The sequence below is a fragment of the Lissotriton vulgaris genome, chromosome 3_1, assembly GCF_964263255.1.
Source record: "Lissotriton vulgaris chromosome 3_1, aLisVul1.2, whole genome shotgun sequence".
In the NCBI taxonomy this organism is placed as follows: Eukaryota; Metazoa; Chordata; class Amphibia; order Caudata; family Salamandridae; genus Lissotriton; species Lissotriton vulgaris.
The window spans coordinates 1,038,452,596-1,038,470,263 of NC_141689.1; the positions used below are offsets into that span (position 1 = coordinate 1,038,452,596).

Consider the following 17,668-nt stretch of genomic DNA (forward strand, 5'->3'; position numbering starts at 1 on the left):
AATTACAGTGTGCAAATTAAACATACACAGCACATCTGCCAATCAATCAACTTACTAATAGTAAATACAGAAAAGACCACAAGGATCTATCATGCTCTAAGAAACAAGCAGCAAAGACTGGCAGCCTAAGAATAAATCTAAAGTCTGTTTCTTTCTCAAAAAGCACATGTTTTATAATGTTCTTCACAAAGAAAACACACACATTTATAGCATGATTTTACCTAAATGGGTGACGCTAAAAGTGTTTCTTGCATAGCACCAATCACATTATTTACATTTCAAATAACACGCAGTTGTACATTATTATCATTTGCTATTAAATCAACAAGTTGTTGCACAGAAGAAATGGTATGCTCTAATGCAAAACACAAGAAGAAAAAACAATGAACTGCTTTCAAACATAAATAACTTCGACATGATAACTGAGGCTCGGTTGAGCAGCCTTGCAATGTTGCGAGATCAGAACATCCTTTTCCATGGAAGCTGGTGAAACTTTATATTGTTACATGCAAATATAGACCATGGTTTGTTGGTGAATTTCAATCCTTTCCTGAAAGCAAAATGAAACATGGCACAGCTCGTTCGTTGAAAATGTGGCTTAGTTATGCTAACAAAGCAAACCTATAATAGGCTACATTTTTTTAATACAAAAGTAGACTCTCACGCAAGATCCTGGGTCTGCGGTAAATCCATGGACTTTGTAAATCCGATGAGGGTCCAATGAATCATGTTGGTTAACCAAGCTCTAGTCAGATCTGGCACACAGTACACATGACCAGGCTTCCATAGGCTGAGATATGAGCAACCAAAGGCAAAACTGGTTAAATAGAGCAGAGCTGGCAGCTTTTAGGAGGAATCTTGCAGATACAAAAATGTAAGTCTCAGATCCTGGGATTACAATAAAGCATATCAAGGAATCTCTGGATGCCCTCAAACCAAACAGAAGTGATCGCACTAATGACCCTGACTGGCATGCATTTAGGGGTTTGGGCCCAGATGTACGACCGTTTTTTGCGGTCGCAAAAAGGTATTTAACCCTTTTGCGACTGCAAAAAACAGTGCTGGTATGTACCAACACTACTTTACGAGCCACAGACTTGCAAATAGCGTTTACGGCTCGCTATTAGGAAGGGGCGTGCCAAGGGTCCAAATGGTATGTACCATTGTTTTGCGACCGCATTTGCAGTCGCGTAACACTCACAGGTTACCACCTACTTCAAATAGGTGGTAAACCATTCTCAAACAGGAAGGGACCCCTTCCCCTTTGTGAGCATGTGCGAAAATATTTTTTAAGAGCAGGCAGTGGTCCCAGGGACCACTGACTGCATTAAAAAATTAAACTGAAAAGTTTCATTTTTATTTTTTAAATGCATCCCGTTTTTCTTTAAGGAAAACAGGCCACATTTTTTTTAAACAGCTTTATGTAAAAAGTAGTCCCAGACACGGTGTTCTGTTGACCCCAGCAGGCCACTATCCCTGTGAGTGCTAGCCATTCCCAATGGAGTTGCAAATTTCGCTTGCCTCATGAATGTTGATGAAGCATGCAACTTGCGACCCCAGTGGGTCTGTGACACTGTTGTACATTGCATTTTGTGTGTTGCAAAGCAATGCAATTTGCGAGTCGCAAAATGCACGTGTCATACATCTGGCCCAAAGTCCCTTCTTATCTGCGGACTTTAAAATTCATCTGCCCATTCTGACCTGACGAATATCATTAAACCAATTCTGGACAATTCTATAGCAAAATAACCGGTATGCTGGGCCATATTTATTCATTAAGCATACATATTCTTGGTGCTATCTGGATCGCACAGCATGAATAAAACAGAAAATATGAATTAAAATACAGACACACAAACAAAATACATATATAGGCATGGCAGTATTATTGGTCCTTGGTCAAACAGTCATGTCTAAAGGAGTTTCCAGGACCAAGCTCCTAGCAGGACAGATATCTTGAGATCAGCCCAAGAGATGGAAGGATACCAGAAGGCTACCAGAAATGGCCACTGAAACTGAGCTTAAGAGATTTGATCACTGTGCTCTAGCAATAGATTTGTGTTTGCTGCCTTGTTCTGAGTAATACAACAACAGTCCCAGTCCAAAGGCGTCAAGGCATATCAATGACTCTAACTATGGGGCAGTCAAAATATCCTGCTACCAATCCCTCTCTTATAAAATTTTTAAGGAGATGATGCACTGTACTCCGCCCACGTTAAAAGACAAGACCTGTTCTCCCCGACAGTACCACAGAACAACAAATATTGTGACCCAAAAGAGTTGGTTGCAAAAATCCACACACTAGTGTTGGACTGAATTCTTACTAGAAAAAATGTGCAAGAAACAAGTGACTCCTCACGGAAACACCACCAACGGGGTAACCGGTATGTAATTTCCAGACAAGCCCCTGTCTCATCATCGGTAGTCACTTGCTTCTCAAAGAAAATAAGAAGAAAGAAAAGACGTGTCCAAAACAAACAACAAAAATTGTGCCAAACAGTGGAAAGCAGAAGTCTCTGCTAGTGACAAATACAAACATAAACAAGTGCCTAAAAACACAGCACACAGTTCCCTTAAACAACTTTATTCATAGGGAGGTGATTATATGCTGTTTGTGTTAAAAAGGCTGGTAGCTAGTCATGCATACCATTACCTAATGCCAGTGCCGACATGTTTCACTGCTATAACATTTTAAGCAGTTTCATCAGGGCTGCACTCATATGCTGCCACTCCACTTTTGGACACTAGTTCTGTACACTGCCAAGGGAGAACAAGTGAACGAACATGGTTGTAAACCCATAGTTAGCAATTCATATGAAAAGAAGATGGTGTATAAGCAATGTTACCTAGAGTCAGCCAAGTTAGTCATACCAGCCGCTCCAGTATCAAAGGGGTGCCAGGGTACTCCAATAGTGAGTTTTTCCCTTCACTTAATCTTAAATTTTCTGTTGGAAAGAGAGTACACAAAGCTATAAAATACATCGTCATCAAAATCGCCAAAACCAGTATGTTACTGTGTAACGCATGGCCCCTAATCAATTGGTCACCTTCTGTAGTACCATCTACAGCCCCCCTGCTTGTTTAGTACTGAATATTCAACACACGGGGACTGTGCATCCACTGTAAAAACACTCGGCAGCTAAAACTCAATGACCACTACCAAAGGTATTTAGGGAAGCCGTCTGCAGTGCGAGTCCGGCTGCATTTGTAGATGGAAAGGTCCCCGCTAGTTCGCTCGGCAAGGGAACACTCAAAAACCACTGTCAAGCTTGTTACAGGAAGCCAAATGCAGCACGAGCCAGGCTACCTTCGTAAACAATCGGAGCCCCGTATGTTGCCCTGCTCGCCTGGTCAGAAAAATACTCATGCCCCACTGTTGAAAGAATTACGAGCAGCCGGGCTAGTAACAATCTAATATTCAGTACCTGCCATTCCCCGGGTACCGATAGCTAGCCTCACCGTAATGCCGTCGGGAAGACGCTTTTCCTCCACCGTGCGTCTACATCGCCAGCGCGCGTAGAAATACAAATGTTAAGAAGGTCACCGCCCCTGAGTTCATGCCATGTGACCACGGTGCCGGCCGCGGCGGCCATCTTAAGCTAGTCAAAACGGGCGCGAGCGCCCGTGAAAAACCTGAAAGATGTGTGCCTAATGTACATGACACCACTCCCCTGTACAGGTAATTTCAAAAGCATTTCGGGAGGTGCAAGAGCTCTGAAAACGGGATTCTCCATATTATCTGTGGTACATCCCCTGAAAGCAGGCTAAGGTCTGTAAGTGCTGGATGTAGATGTCTCAATCATGCAACCCCGGGTATCCCGGCATCAACCTTCTTCGAAAGCGACCAAGGACATGGGGGAGAAACTGTTGTTATATTCATTATGAAAAAACACAAATAATGGTTGTATACAAAAAACTACATGGAAGAGGCATGAATGAGGATGTAAGCACCATACCTCCTGTGTGTGTGGATCAGACACCCATCCTGTCTGGTGAACACTTCATCAACCCAAAAGACTTTCATGGAGATGTTTGTGCCCCATACCAATACGGACCTCATGCTGCATGGGACCATTAGATCCACCATGATAGATACCTAATGGACAGGTGTGTGCCTAACCCTCCCACTAAGACCAAGCCTGAAGAGACCAAGGTGCAGCTGCTACATTCCCAGGGCACCAGGTCAGAGTGGATGTAACAATTATAGTTTGACCTTGTTCTATTCTATAATTTCATTCAGCCCAATTCGGTCCGTTTTTTCATTGTAAATCCATCGGGCTTCCTTAGCCAGTAAAATGCCTTCGATGTTGTGTGGGGTTCCCTTGACCCTTTCCAACACTGTCCAATTAAAGGTGTGTTTCTCTGTGAAACAGTGTTGAACAAGCTTAGTTGTTAATTTGCCAGCTTTTATAGTGCTCAGATGTTCTTGAACTCTCACTTTGATTTTCCGAGATGTGAGTCCTATGTAGTGTAAACCACACTGGCAAGTTAGCCTGTACACTACTTGCGTTGAATTGCAATTGCTAAACTGGTTAAGGAACAATTCCTTACCGGATGATAGTCTCACACTTGTGCTCTTCTTAGTAAGTGGACACACCGAGCACATCCCGCAAGGGTAATGGCCGTTAGGAACAGTAGAGATCGAATTGGATCGTGCAATCGGGGCCCTTTTTCTAGTAAGAATTCAGTCCAACACTAGTGTGTGAATTTTTGCGACCAACTCTTTTAGGTCACAATATGTGTTGTCCTGTGGTACTGTCGGGGAGAACAGGTCTTGTCTTTTAACGTGGGCGGAGTACAGTGCATCATCTCCTTATAAATTGTATAAGAGAGGGATTGGTAGCAGGATATTTTGACTGCCCCATAGTTAGAGTCACTGATATGTCACTGATATGCCTTGACGCCTTTGGACTGGGTCTGTTGTTGTATTACAAGTTTTGAGTGGAGGGCGACCCTTTCCTTATTCCCTCTTAGCTCCTATTGAGGGTTTGCCTTGTTCTGAGACCATGTAATTAGGCCTAGAAATATTTTCCTGTTTAATTTGCAAACTCATTTTCGTGATTTCTCCACAAAGTGTCCATCTCCCCCCCATAAATGATACTTGACTCTCTGATGGCAGAAATTACAGGTCTTGTACAGCTCTTTAGACTAATAGAATGCTCTTCTTATAGATATATGATTGCAAAATTATGTTTGTTTCACCAGACTGGGTTTTATAGGTGGCTGATAAAGGAGAGTAGGAGGTTTTGCCAGTAGGAGACTGAGGGCCTGATTTAGAGTTTAGCAGATAGGGTGCTCCATCACAAATAGGGCAGAGTATCCTGTCTGCCAAACCTTCGGTATTCCACTCTATTTGGAGTCAATCGGACCATCATCTTTCCCTCTGCCCGTGCCTGCTTCGCTGTCTGAAAGCTTACTCTGAGAGGCCGATGAAATGGGGCTGTGATGAAGGTTCCTCTGAGGCCCTCCTATAAACTTGGGAGGACGAGGAGAGTTCAAGTCCAGTATACAGACCCCTCTGAAATCATATAGTGAAAATTAGGGTATACTGTTCTACACTGACTATGCAGACTCACACTTGGGGTCTATTGATAGTCACTGGGAGTGGGTGCTCGTAGGAGCAAGTTCCCGCACCCACCCGAAGGTGGCAAGCTTCATCACTGGGCTTGAGCACGCCCAAGGATGAATCATGCCACCTTCCGGTGGGTGAGGGCACCGGTTCCTCTGAGGGCACAGAGATCACCACTGGACAAGCTGTGATCTCTAATATACGGGGGGTACTCCGTCAGGTTGGAGGACATTTTCTCACTGCCTTTACAGATGACGGCCACTCACCAAACTTTAAACCAGGCTCCACATTTTCCTCCATTTGCTCTCCAGTCAGAGGGCCTCTAGGTTTAAATCATCTTCATAGTGCTACGATATTAAAAGTGTAGTCAAGACACGAAGATTGGTGAGAGAAAAACTATTCATCCGTCAGGATTTCTTGATGCAGAGTGTCGGAGTATGTAAATTATTCCAGAAGATTTGGTCTAAGTTCAAGCAAAAGTGCATAATTCACAATGAGCACTTGTACATTTACACTTGTAAACATGCTCCTTCACAAGGGTGTAGATTAACACGTTTTAGGAATTCACACGCCTTCCCAGTATTGTACTAGAACACTGAGTATTTAATAACATACTGGCTAAATATTGTAACCAGAATATTTGCTACCACAACATTGTGAAGGTAAATATATACTGGTAAGTATAGATTTACTATTCATAACTCGACGTCTATGTACCTCATTGATGTATGTATGTGTTTATACATGCATTTGCTAGAAAGCAGCAATGCACTGTCAGTAGCTAAGGCAGAAATCTAATCAATGTGTCACTGGAGAGGTAGCTGGGCTCTGGGAGCAGAGGTGGACTGTTACAGTATTGTGATGTAACTTGGTTTAAATAGGTGTGTCTTTAGCTCCTTTATAAACTGGAGCAAGGTTGGGGCAGTCTAGATGGATGCACGGATGTTGTTCAAGATCCTCCATTTATAGACTTGGAAGGTCTCTTGTCTAGTTTGTTTTTCTTCTGTTTTTGCACTTCCTTGCCTCCAGTCTGATGGGGTCTAGCTGTAGATGTTTCAAGGACCACCGAGGTGGTGACTTGTCAACCAGATAGGTGGGGGCGATGGTAGTCATGGCTTTGTATATGATGGAGCTGATTTTGATGGTGCCAGCCAGTAAGGGGAGTCTGGGGAGTGCCATCAGTGAAGGGTTGATACATTCCTTGGACTATTTTGTGCTGTCTCCTTTTTTTCGAAAACAGCGCTTATGTTGTACCGCCCTTTGGCTTTGAGGTTTAAACTTAACATATCTTTTGGTTTGATGAACAGCGGCCCCTTTGAGCTAGAAGTGTGTATGTATTTGGACTTTTGGAGAAAACATGCTACACAACTACAGAAGGATGAATGACCAGGAACAGCATCCTGAAAGTTTTTTTCCGAACAGCTGAGAAAAAGATTATTACTGCAGCAAACTCTGCTGCTATGATAGTATAGTAACAAAAGGGATGGACTATCCTGGTAATACGTTACATATTTTGTAACTCGATGCAGCTGAAACATATATGAATCATTTGCCTGCTGTAGCAGATTACTAACTTCTGTAAGTATCTGGACAGTGCAATTTTGCAATGGTACATTTGTAGAGACTGTTAAATGCTAGTGTAATTTAGTATGAATAGTTGCTCACTTTCTGGGTGCCATGCATTGGGCCACCAGCTGCCTCGAGGTCACACTTTTCCTCTACTCCCACCCCTTTCCATCTCCAAAGCACAGTGCCAGGCAGACCCCCTTCACAAAAGAGTCCTGCTTTCAGGTGGTGGCCACTGGCAATTATGTTTCTTTGGACTATGGCTTATTTTCATCATCAGAGTTTGAGCAAATGATAGAAAGACAGAAACAAGCATTTACAATGCAATAGGTCTCGCACTAGAAAAGTTTGAGCTATTGGTATTGGAAATGATTTTTTTTTAATTTATGTTTTGTTTTTGAAAATAGCGAAATTAATAGGTTGGTCATTTACAATGCCAATAGTTATAACTTTCGCAAATGTGACACCTATAGCATTTGTAATACAATATGTTTTGTATTTACGTGACTTAAATGTATTGATATTACAAATAACAATGGCTTTTAATTTTTTTTATTAATTATTACTTTAAAAAAAGTTATTGTAATTTTTAATGGCAATAGCTTAAACTTTTGTAAATAACTTGTGAAGATTATGTTCAGTATATTTTATTGAGACGAAAATCCAAGAACAGAAGTGAAATATTAACATCTTTTTGTTACATTTGTAATGAAGCTTGAAACATTCAGAGAACATATTTGAACCAGTTGTTGTTGAATGGTTGCACAGATTGATGGTGTGTTGGCGCTGAGTGATGTTGTGATGGCGAACGAGTGATGCTGTGGCATTCAGTGATGCTGTGGTAGCGCATAGTGATGTTCTGGTGCCCCTGAGTAATGCTGTGGTGGTGCTGAGCGATGCTGTCTGCTATGCTATGTTTTGTTTTGCTATCCTATGTTTTGATTTGTTATGCTATGCTATGCGGTGTTTTGTTATGCTATGCTATGTTTTGTTATGCTATGCTATGTTTTGCTATGCTATGCTTTGTTATGCTATGCTATGTTTTGTTATGATATGCTATGTTTTGTTGTGTTTTATTATGCTATGCTTTGTTTTGCTATGCTATGTTGTGTAATGTTATGCTATGTTTTGTTGTATTTGGTATGCTATGCTATGTTTTGCTATGCTATTATATGTTTTGTTTTGCTATGCTATGTTTTGTTGTGTTTTGTTAAGCTATGCTATGTTTTCTTGTGTTTTGCTATGGTTTGTTATGCTATGTGTGGTTGTGTTTTGTTATGCTATGTTTTGTTATGTTATGCTATGCTTTGTTATATTATGCTATGTTTTGTTATGCTATGCTTTGTTTTGCTATCCTATACTTTGTTTTGTTATGCTATGTTTTGTTATGCTATGCTACGTTTTGTTGTGTTATGTTATACTATGCTATATTTTGTTGTGTTTTGTTATGCTATGCTTTGTTGTGTTTTGCTATGCTATGCTTTGTTATGCTATGCTATGTTTTGTTATGCTATGCTATGTTTTATTGTGTTTTATTATGCTATGCTATGTTTTGCTATGCTATGTTTTGTTATGCTATGTTTTGTTATGCTTTGCTATGCTTTGTTATGCTATGTTTTGTTGTGTTTGGTATGTTATGCTATGTTTTGCTATGCTATTATATGTTTTGTTTTGCTATGCTATGTTTTGTTGTGTTTTGTTAAGCTATGCTATGTTTTGCTGTGTTTTGCTATTTGTTATGCTATGTGTTGTTGTGTTTTGTTATGCTATGTTTTGTTATGCTATGCTCTGTTTTGTTATGCTATGCTTTGTTATGCTATGCTATGTTTTTTTGTGTTTTGTTATGCTATGCTTTTTTTGCTATGCTATGTTTTGTTATGTTATGCTATGCTATGTTTTGTTGTGTTTGGTATGCTATGCTATGTTTTGCTATGCTATTATATGTTTTGTTTTGCTATGCTATGTTTTGTTGTGTTTTGTTAAGGTATGCTATGTTTTGTTGTGTTTTGCTATTTGTTATGCTATGTGTTGTTGTGTTTTGTTATGATATGTTTTGTTATGCTATGCTATGTTTTGTTTTGCTATCTTATGCTCTGTTTTGTTATGCTATGTTTTGTTATGCTATGCTATGTTTTTTTGTGTTTTGTTATGCTATGCTATGTTTTGTTGTGTTTTGTTATGCTATGCTATGTTTTGTTTTGCTATGCTATGCTTTGTTATGCTGTTTTGTTATGCTATGCTACGTTTTGTTGTGTTTTATTATGCTATGCTTTGTTTTGCTATGCTATGTTTTGTTATGCTATGCTAAGCTTTGTTTTGTTACGCTATGCTATGTTGTGTTTTATTATGCTATGCTATGTTTTGTTTTGCTATGCTATGTTTTGCTATGCTTTGCTATGCTATGTATGCTATGTTTTGTTGTGTTTTGTTATGCTATGCTGTTTTGTTGTGTTTTTCTGTTTTGTTATGCTACGTTTTGTTATGCTATGCTTTTTTTGTTATGTTATGCCATGTTTTGTTATGTTATGCTATGTTTTGTTCTGCTACGTTTTGTTGTGTTTTGTTATGCTATGATATGTTTTGTTATACTATGCTATGTTTTGCCATGCTTTGTTATGTTATGCTATGCTTTGTTTTGTTATGATATGTTTTGTTATGCTATGCTATGTTTTGTTGTGTTTTGTTATGCTATGCTATGCTATGCTTTGTTGTGTTTTGCTATGCTATGTTTTGTTATGCTATGTTTTGCTATCCTATGCTTTGTTTTGTTATGCTATGCTCTGTTTTCTATCCTATGCTTTATTTTTGTTATGGTATGCTATGCTGTGTTTTGTTATGCTATGCTATGTTTTGTTATGCTATGCTGGTGAGGGTGTGTGAGGGTGTGTGGGTGGGGTGTGAGGGTCAGTGAGGGTGTGTGAGGAGGTGTGAGGGGGTGTGAGGTTGAGGGTGAGGGGGTGTGAGGGTGAGGGGGTGTGAGGGTGAGGGGGTGTGAGGGTGAGGGTGTGGGGTTGTGAGGGTGAGGGTGTGTGAGGGTGTGAGAGGGTGTGAGGGGTGTGAGGGTGAGGGGGTGTGAGGGTGAGGGGGTGTGAGGGTGAGGGGTTGTGAGGGTGAGGGTGAGGGAGTGTGAGTGTGAGGGTGAGGGTGTGAGGGTGAGGGGGTGAGGGTGAGGGTGAGGGGGTGTGAGGGTGACGGGTGTGAGGGTGTGTGAGGGTGAGAGGGTGTGAGGGTGTGTGAGGGTCTGAAGTAAATGGTGGCATGGCAGACATTATAAGATAGAGAGAAACACAAATGTTAAGATAACAGTGCTCGAAGGGGTTGTGAGAAGGTGGAAATGGGATTAAAGGAGAAAGGATGAAAAGTTAAATAGGAAAGAGGCCAGAAAGGAGACACAAAGGAGTGGAGCGTGTGGCGGAAACAGGGAAAAGCAGAAAAGAATGAAAATGGATCCGAGAGGGTGCAAGAAGGGTCACATGCAGGAGAGGGAAGACTTGTTAGGAGAGTGTGATGAAGCTCTCGGCATTGCTGTGGCATGTCAGGGGAGCGCATTACGTTGAAGTCTGATGCGGGGGCGGGGGAGCGGATCCCTTTGAAGTCTGATGCCGAAGCTTGTGGTGTGCTTTGTGCACGCGCCTGGCTCACATGAACTGTACCCAGTTCAGTTCATGAAGCTTTATTCGGTACAAATGAATGACCATGAAAGCACAGATAAAACAGTGAATACATCATGATTGAAAAAGATAAAATACAGAGTTTAAAAAAAACCCATAAATGTAATACATTAAAAAGTCATATTTTTCCTGGAATAAATGCATTTGTTTAAAAACGTTGCAGTATAAAAACAAATATCTGCTGATTGTAAATTTAAAATAAGGCCCACGGCTTCCTTAACTGTACGTGCACCATATTTGTTAAGCATAGGTTTCAAAAACATAGTACGCTGTTCCCTGTACAGTTCACAGAGCAAAAGAAAGTGCTGAGTGCTTTGGGTAGATATAGAGTCCCACATGCATGGTCCTGTCGGATGTTTCTTAATCTGGGGATGGGCCACTAAATAATGTGCCATCCCGAACCGCAACCTTGTAAGTACAAACTTGTGTGACTGTCTAGTTACCATCAGGAGATATAATGGAAACATTTCTCCTGTAACAAATGAATTATAAAACAGTACAGTAGATAATGATCCAGAGACTAGTTTACGCTTTCTATCTGCAAATCCAAGAAAGGTATTTTTCATATCAGAGTTAGTAATATTGGATACTGCAGATGGGTCGTTAACAATATTAACACCATAGATTTCCGAAAAACAGACAACAACATATTTGATCCATGGGATCGCCAAAAATGTGTCCATTAAAAGGCAATCCTCAATGACAGATCTGTTAAAGGCCTTCTCTTCCTTAAGCCAGATGGAGCGCCAGACCATCAAAGGCCTGAAGGATAACAAATCGCCTAAAAAGTGGATATTAAGCTCTTGATGGATCAATTCATTGGAGGTTGAGACAGGTAGGCATAGAAGCTTTTAAAAAAAATAATTTTCTTCAATTTGCAAGCTATCATGCCGGCTATAGCCCGTATGCCTGCACCATATAGTGCAATAGACACACACCTTGCCTGATAAATTTTAAGCATGTCTGAGGTGCGCCTCTCCCCCACTTTCGAGGCAAATCTAAAAACACCATAAGCATTCTTGGCCATTTTATTCCGGATATTGGTGAATTCACTGGACCATTTCCTGTCATTTGCAAAGGTAATTCCCAGATAACAAAATTTGTCCACATATTGGACTTTTTCCTTATCAATAAAAAAGGCATTTGGACACTTCCTTTTTTTCCGCAGGTCATTGTTACAGTTTTCCCTTTGTTAATCACCAGTTCCTTTCTTTAATAAAGGCTGAGAAACTATCCATTAGGCGCTGTAATCCTATCGGCGTTCTTGATAGTAAAACAGCGTCATCAGCATATAATAACACTGGGATAGGGTCGCAGTGGAACTGAGGGGCATCTGCCCCAACCTTCTTTTTTTTTTTTTTTTTAAATTTTTGAAAACCTTTATTGTAATGATGCACACAGCTATTCAGCCTAACATCCCGGAGGCAAGGCAGCAAGGTCTCAGAATGGTTATAGTGCAAAGCGATTCATAGCAGGACAGTGCAGGTTATTTTTATTTTTATTTTATAGACAAACAAAAACGTAAACAGAGGCGCCCGAGGGCGCAGAAAAGGCAATGGAAGGGAGGAATGGCTATGAGTCAGTAGGAGGCGTAAGAGGCTAGAGAAGATTTAAAAAGGAACTTAAGTAGGATGTAGGAAAAAGGGGGGGGGGGGAAGGAAGAACAGGAGAATCAGAACATGAGTAGCATAGCTGATGTCAACTTCTACGGTGACAGGCGTTCATCGCAAGGCAGCGGCTCAGGTGGCAGACACAGATCACCTCTGTAAGCGTTCCAAGCCCCCCATACCTTATTCCATGTCTGAGGCCGCCCCCTGGCAGTATATACAGTCTTTTCACGCAACATACACCAATCCATGTTGGCCTTCCATTGTACCACCAGGGGGGCCACGTTGGATCCCCATTTCTGCGCGATGTCCCGCTTAGCGACCATGTTGCCCAGTGTAGCCCATCGGGTCTGCGCCGCGCTATAATCATTCGGCTCCCAGACATTGAGGAGGCACCTACGCGCCTCTGCAGCCAACTCCACTCCAGTCACCTCCCTCATCACTCGATGTACTCTCTCCCAATAAGGGGCAATAACGGGGCACTCCCACAATATATGCATATAAGTAGCAAGGGCTCCGCAGCCACGACGACAAAGGCCATCTGGCGAGAAGCCCATACGCACAAGCCGGTGACGTACACCCGGTGGAGGATTTTGAACTGGACCAGCCGCAGCCGCGAGGAGATGGCGACCTCCTTAGGGGAGGACACAGCACTCTGCCAGTCCTCGTCGTCCAGTTCCAGACCATCGGCCACCCACTGCTCCCGCAAGCGCAGGAGGAGGTCGACCTGAACATTAATCAGCTTCTTGTAGGACAGAGAGATGGCGCTATCCGGCATATGCCCGTCCAGTACTCTGTCCTCCAAGGGAGAACTCTCAGGGATGTCACCCTCCTCCGGTCTGGCGGCGGCTATTGCGTGCTTGAGTTGGGCATAACGGAAGAACTCTGTTCCACTCAGTTGGTATTCCGCCTGCAACTGCGGGAAAGTCTTAACTTCCCCCCGGGCCAGCATGTCCTCAACCCTCGAAATACCTATGAGGTCCCACTTGTCGAAACCCTTGGTGTGCCAGAGCTTGCCTAAAATGTCGGAATCAAATAGAGGGGTGAATTTCGTCAGTCTGCCCTGCCAACCCTGTATCTTACTGACCGTTCGCCACGTGTGGACCGCCGCCTTTGTCGGACCCGTGAGGCTCCGATCGAAGGATCTAGAATAGAGGGCGCGGTAGTAATTGCCCCCTTGCAAAAGCCATCTATCAATTGCATAGCCCGGGCTGTCCACAGGACCGTAAAAACCATGGTTAATAGCGGTAAGCTGAGAAGCCCAGTAGTACCTCCGCACATCTGGTAACGCAATGCCCCCGTCGTACCATGGCATGGTAAGCTTCTGGACAGCGACACGAGGCCGACCATCCCAAAGCAGGGCACGCTGCAGGCTCTCAACCTCCCTAAAGTAACGAGCCGGAACAAGGTCCTGAGTATTCTGAAAGGCATACAGGAACCTGGGCAGGGACATCATTTTAAATAATGCCGCCCGGCCCAGGAGAGAGAGAGGGAGCTTACGCCAGCTCTCCACATCCCTTCGCAACCGGTGGAGCGGGGGGAGTAGGTTGTGGTCATACCTCGCCTTAGGGTTATTCGAGATGTAAATCCCCAAGTACTTGAAGCCTTGCCCGGCCAGTTGTATGTTGCAACCTCTGGGGAGGCGCAGCGTGTCACCCTTGAGGATGTAAAGGGAGGATTTGGCCCAGTTAATAATCAGGCCGGAGTAGCGCCCAAACAACCTGAGCACGTCACACGCCACAATAAGCGACTTGCAAGGGGAGGTGAGGTAAAGCAGGATGTCGTCTGCGTATAGGGAGACCCTGTCCTCGAAACCCGGGGACCAGGAGATCCCATGCAAGTCAGGGTGCGAGCGTAGCAGAGCCGCGAGCGGCTCCAGAGCCAGCGCAAACAGGAGCGGAGACAAGGGGCAGCCCTGTCTGGTGCCGCGATGGAGCGCAAAGGGAGCAGACATGCGGCCGTTAACCGTGACAGCAGCCAGAGGGCTAGCATAAAGAAGTTGCACCCATCCCAGGAAACCCGGTCCAAACCCAAGCTTTGTCAGTACCGCCCATAAATAGCTCCATTCCAGGGAATCAAAGGCCATCGTGGCATCAAGGGAGGCAAGTACCGCTGGTTCCGTAAGGGCGTGTGCTCTGGCCATAACCCCGTGCAGGCGTCGCAGGTTGAGGGCAGTGTTGCGGCGGGGAATAAAACCGGACTGGTCCGGGTGCACCAAGTCGCCTATAACCCCGACCAACCGATTGGCCAGCAGTTTGGCCAGGATCTTGGGCTCAGCGTTAAGGAGAGAAATGGGGTGATAGGACCTACAAACATCCCGCGGCTTGCCTTCTTTATGGATAACCACTATGGTGGCCAGTCGCTGGTCCAAGGGAAGGACCCCCTCTTCACGGGCACGGAGGAACATACCTCTCAAGTAAGGGGAGATCACATCCGGCCGGATCTTGTACAGTTCAACCGGTAGGCCATTGGGTCCGGTTGCCTTGCCCGCACGCAGGGCGCGGATCGCCAGAGCAATCTCGTCCGCAGTGATGTCCCGGTCCATATCGGCACTGTCTTCTTCCGAAAGACGAGGAAGGTCAATCGCCGAGAGGAATTCAGTTGAGTCGGCCTCGGAGCGGTCCGAGCCGGAAGTATAAACACCCCGAAAATAGTCCGCGAAAGACTCGGCAATGGCACTCGGATCAGTGACCACCACTCCGTCCTCGCCCAGGATTTCCGGGACCACCCGGCTTGCCATCTCTCGCCTGTCCAACCAGGCCAGCAGTTTACCAGCCTTATCCCCGACATCGTAGATGCGGCCCTGCTGTTCCTTCGCCAAGACCAGGGCAGCGTTTGTGGCGAGATCATGATACTCCGACTGTTTCAGGGAGAGTTCGTGCAGGAGAGAAGGGTCGGGCTCAGGCCCCAAACGGGACTCGAGATCCAAGACCTCCTCTTCCACATGCAGAATATCAGCATCACGAACTCGTTTAGCCTCTGCGATGAGAGCTAGGGCTTCACCCCGCAACACAGTCTTGAACGCTTCCCACAGGGTGACCGCAGAGCCAACGGAGCCCGCATTTTCAGTAAAATATAGGTCGATGGCCTTGGCAAGGAGTGCTCGCGTGTTATGGTTGCGGAAATACCAGGGATTCACCGCAGCCGGGCGGCTGGACAGATTGACACCGAAGTCAAAGGAGACCCACAACGGTGAGTGGTCGGAGACGCCCCTCGCCAGAAAACGTGCCTCGGAGATGGCATGTGACTGCGCCGCCAGGGTGAGGACATAATCCAAGCGGGACAGGCTCCCATGGGCACCGGAGAGAAACGAAAATTGGCGGAGCGCAGGATGCAATACCCGCCAACAATCCACCAAACCCATGGAGTCAAGGAAGGTCGGCAGCCACGTTTGGGAACCCGGGAGGTCTCTCGGTGGCTGGCGATCGAGAGTGCCAGAGCAGACTGAGTTGAAATCACCCCCTAGGATCAATAAGCCCGAAGGCAGGGACAAGATGGCGCTACCAAGGTCCTGGAAGGTGCTAGATTGGAGGCCAGGGGGAACATAAATCGAAAGCAGAGCCAAGGGACGCCCCTCCCATCTTCCCGCCACAGCTGCGTAGCGTCCTCTATCATCAAGTAGCGTGACGTCTATTTCAAGAGGAAGGGACGCACGCACAAGGACGCCCGCCCCCCGGGAGCCCGAGGAGAACCCAGAGTGGGCAACCATTTTGTAACCCTTACGGTTCAGGGCCCTACAGGAGTTCCCCACCAAGTGCGTCTCTTGCAAAAGTACAACATCAGGCATGTGTCTCTTTATCAATTGGATCACCACCCCTCTCTTAACTCGGTCTCCTAGTCCATTGACATTCCAGCTAAGCACTTTCAATTTCCTACCCCCCATCACCCCACAATCCGCCCCACCCGACTCCAACCAACTCAATCGTCAAGTGCACAGTAAAACACACAGTCCATTGCCTCAAAGAAGAAAAAGAGATAGAACGAACAAACAATAAAACTTGCATAGTTGCACCCCCCACCCTGCACCCCTGCATGTGACTAAAAAGCCCCCCCAACCAGCAGTGTGCCTGTCGCCCCATAACTACTCTACAAGAAGACACCCAGAGGAGTGAGGAATCTCCGCGAACACCTCCCGCCACCCTCCATGTACTGATAGGAAAGATAGTACGGCATCTCAAAGCTACATTCGATAGTCCACTGAGGCAAGCAAGATAGACGAGGAATCACCCACTATAGAGCCAAGTCTCATAGGTCCGGTCCGCCAGCTGCGCCACCTTCATGGTCCTCCTGTGTTTCTCGGCGCGTCGGTAGAGTGTCCAGCCAGTCACTAACGTTCTCAGCGAAGTCAAAGAAAAGGGCACGACCTTCGTGCTCGATCCGGAGCTTAGCGGGGAACATCATGGAATACTTGAAGCCCAGGTCCCGCAGTCTTCGCTTCACCCCTGCATAGCTCTGGCGCTGTCGCTGAACCGTCCTGGTGAAATCCGGATAGAAATGGACATCGGCATTCTGGAATTTAAGCGGTCCATGTCGTCTGGAAGCCTGTAGGACAGCGTCCCTGTCACGGAAATTGAGCAGCCGGGCTACGATAGGTCTGGGTGCCACGCCCGACTTTGGCGGGCCACCCGGCACTCGGTGGGCACGCTCCACCGAGAAAAAGTTTCTGAGGCCAGGCGGGGCCAGATGAGTCCTGATCAGGTCTTCAACGAGGAGGTCCGTCGCCGCCTCCTCCGAACCCTCCGGTACACCGACAATGCGGACGTTCTGCCGCCTGGCCCGGCTTTCAAAGTCATCCAGCCGCCTCGCGAATTGCTCCGCTGTCCTCTGCAGGTTCCGGACTTCAGTTTGCAAGTCTGAGACGTCCCCCGTCAGGCTGGACGTCTTGATGTCCAAGTTCTTGACCCGATCATTAGTTTTGCCCAAGTCGGCTCTAATGAGGGACAGATCAACGGCCATGCCATCCACCTTATGCGTGAGGACTTCATGCTGTTGCTGCATGTCCGCCCGGAAGTTTGTAATGGCTCCCAAAATGTCGCTCAGAGTGGGCTCAGAGCCGCCCGGCGAGCCTGAATGCGGGATGTCCTTGGCAGAGGGCCCAGTAACAGGCGGCGTCTTCGGTTGAGTATAGCGCTCAATCCTATTCTGCTGCTGTTGTGATTTACCGCGGACGCCTCTGTTCGACGGCTTGTCGGGGTCCCCCTTGCCCGCCATGTTGGGTCCAAGAGGACAAAGGGCTATGCCAGGCAAGTCCAAGC

General features: G+C 45.5%; 1 protein-coding gene across 1 annotated transcript in view; it reads left to right on the plus strand.

Annotated features, from left to right (window-relative positions):
* PRSS12 (serine protease 12) overlaps window positions 1-17,668 on the plus strand; it is a 585,240-nt gene that overhangs the window by 266,958 nt on the left and 300,614 nt on the right. The gene's annotated exons all lie outside the window — the stretch shown is intronic.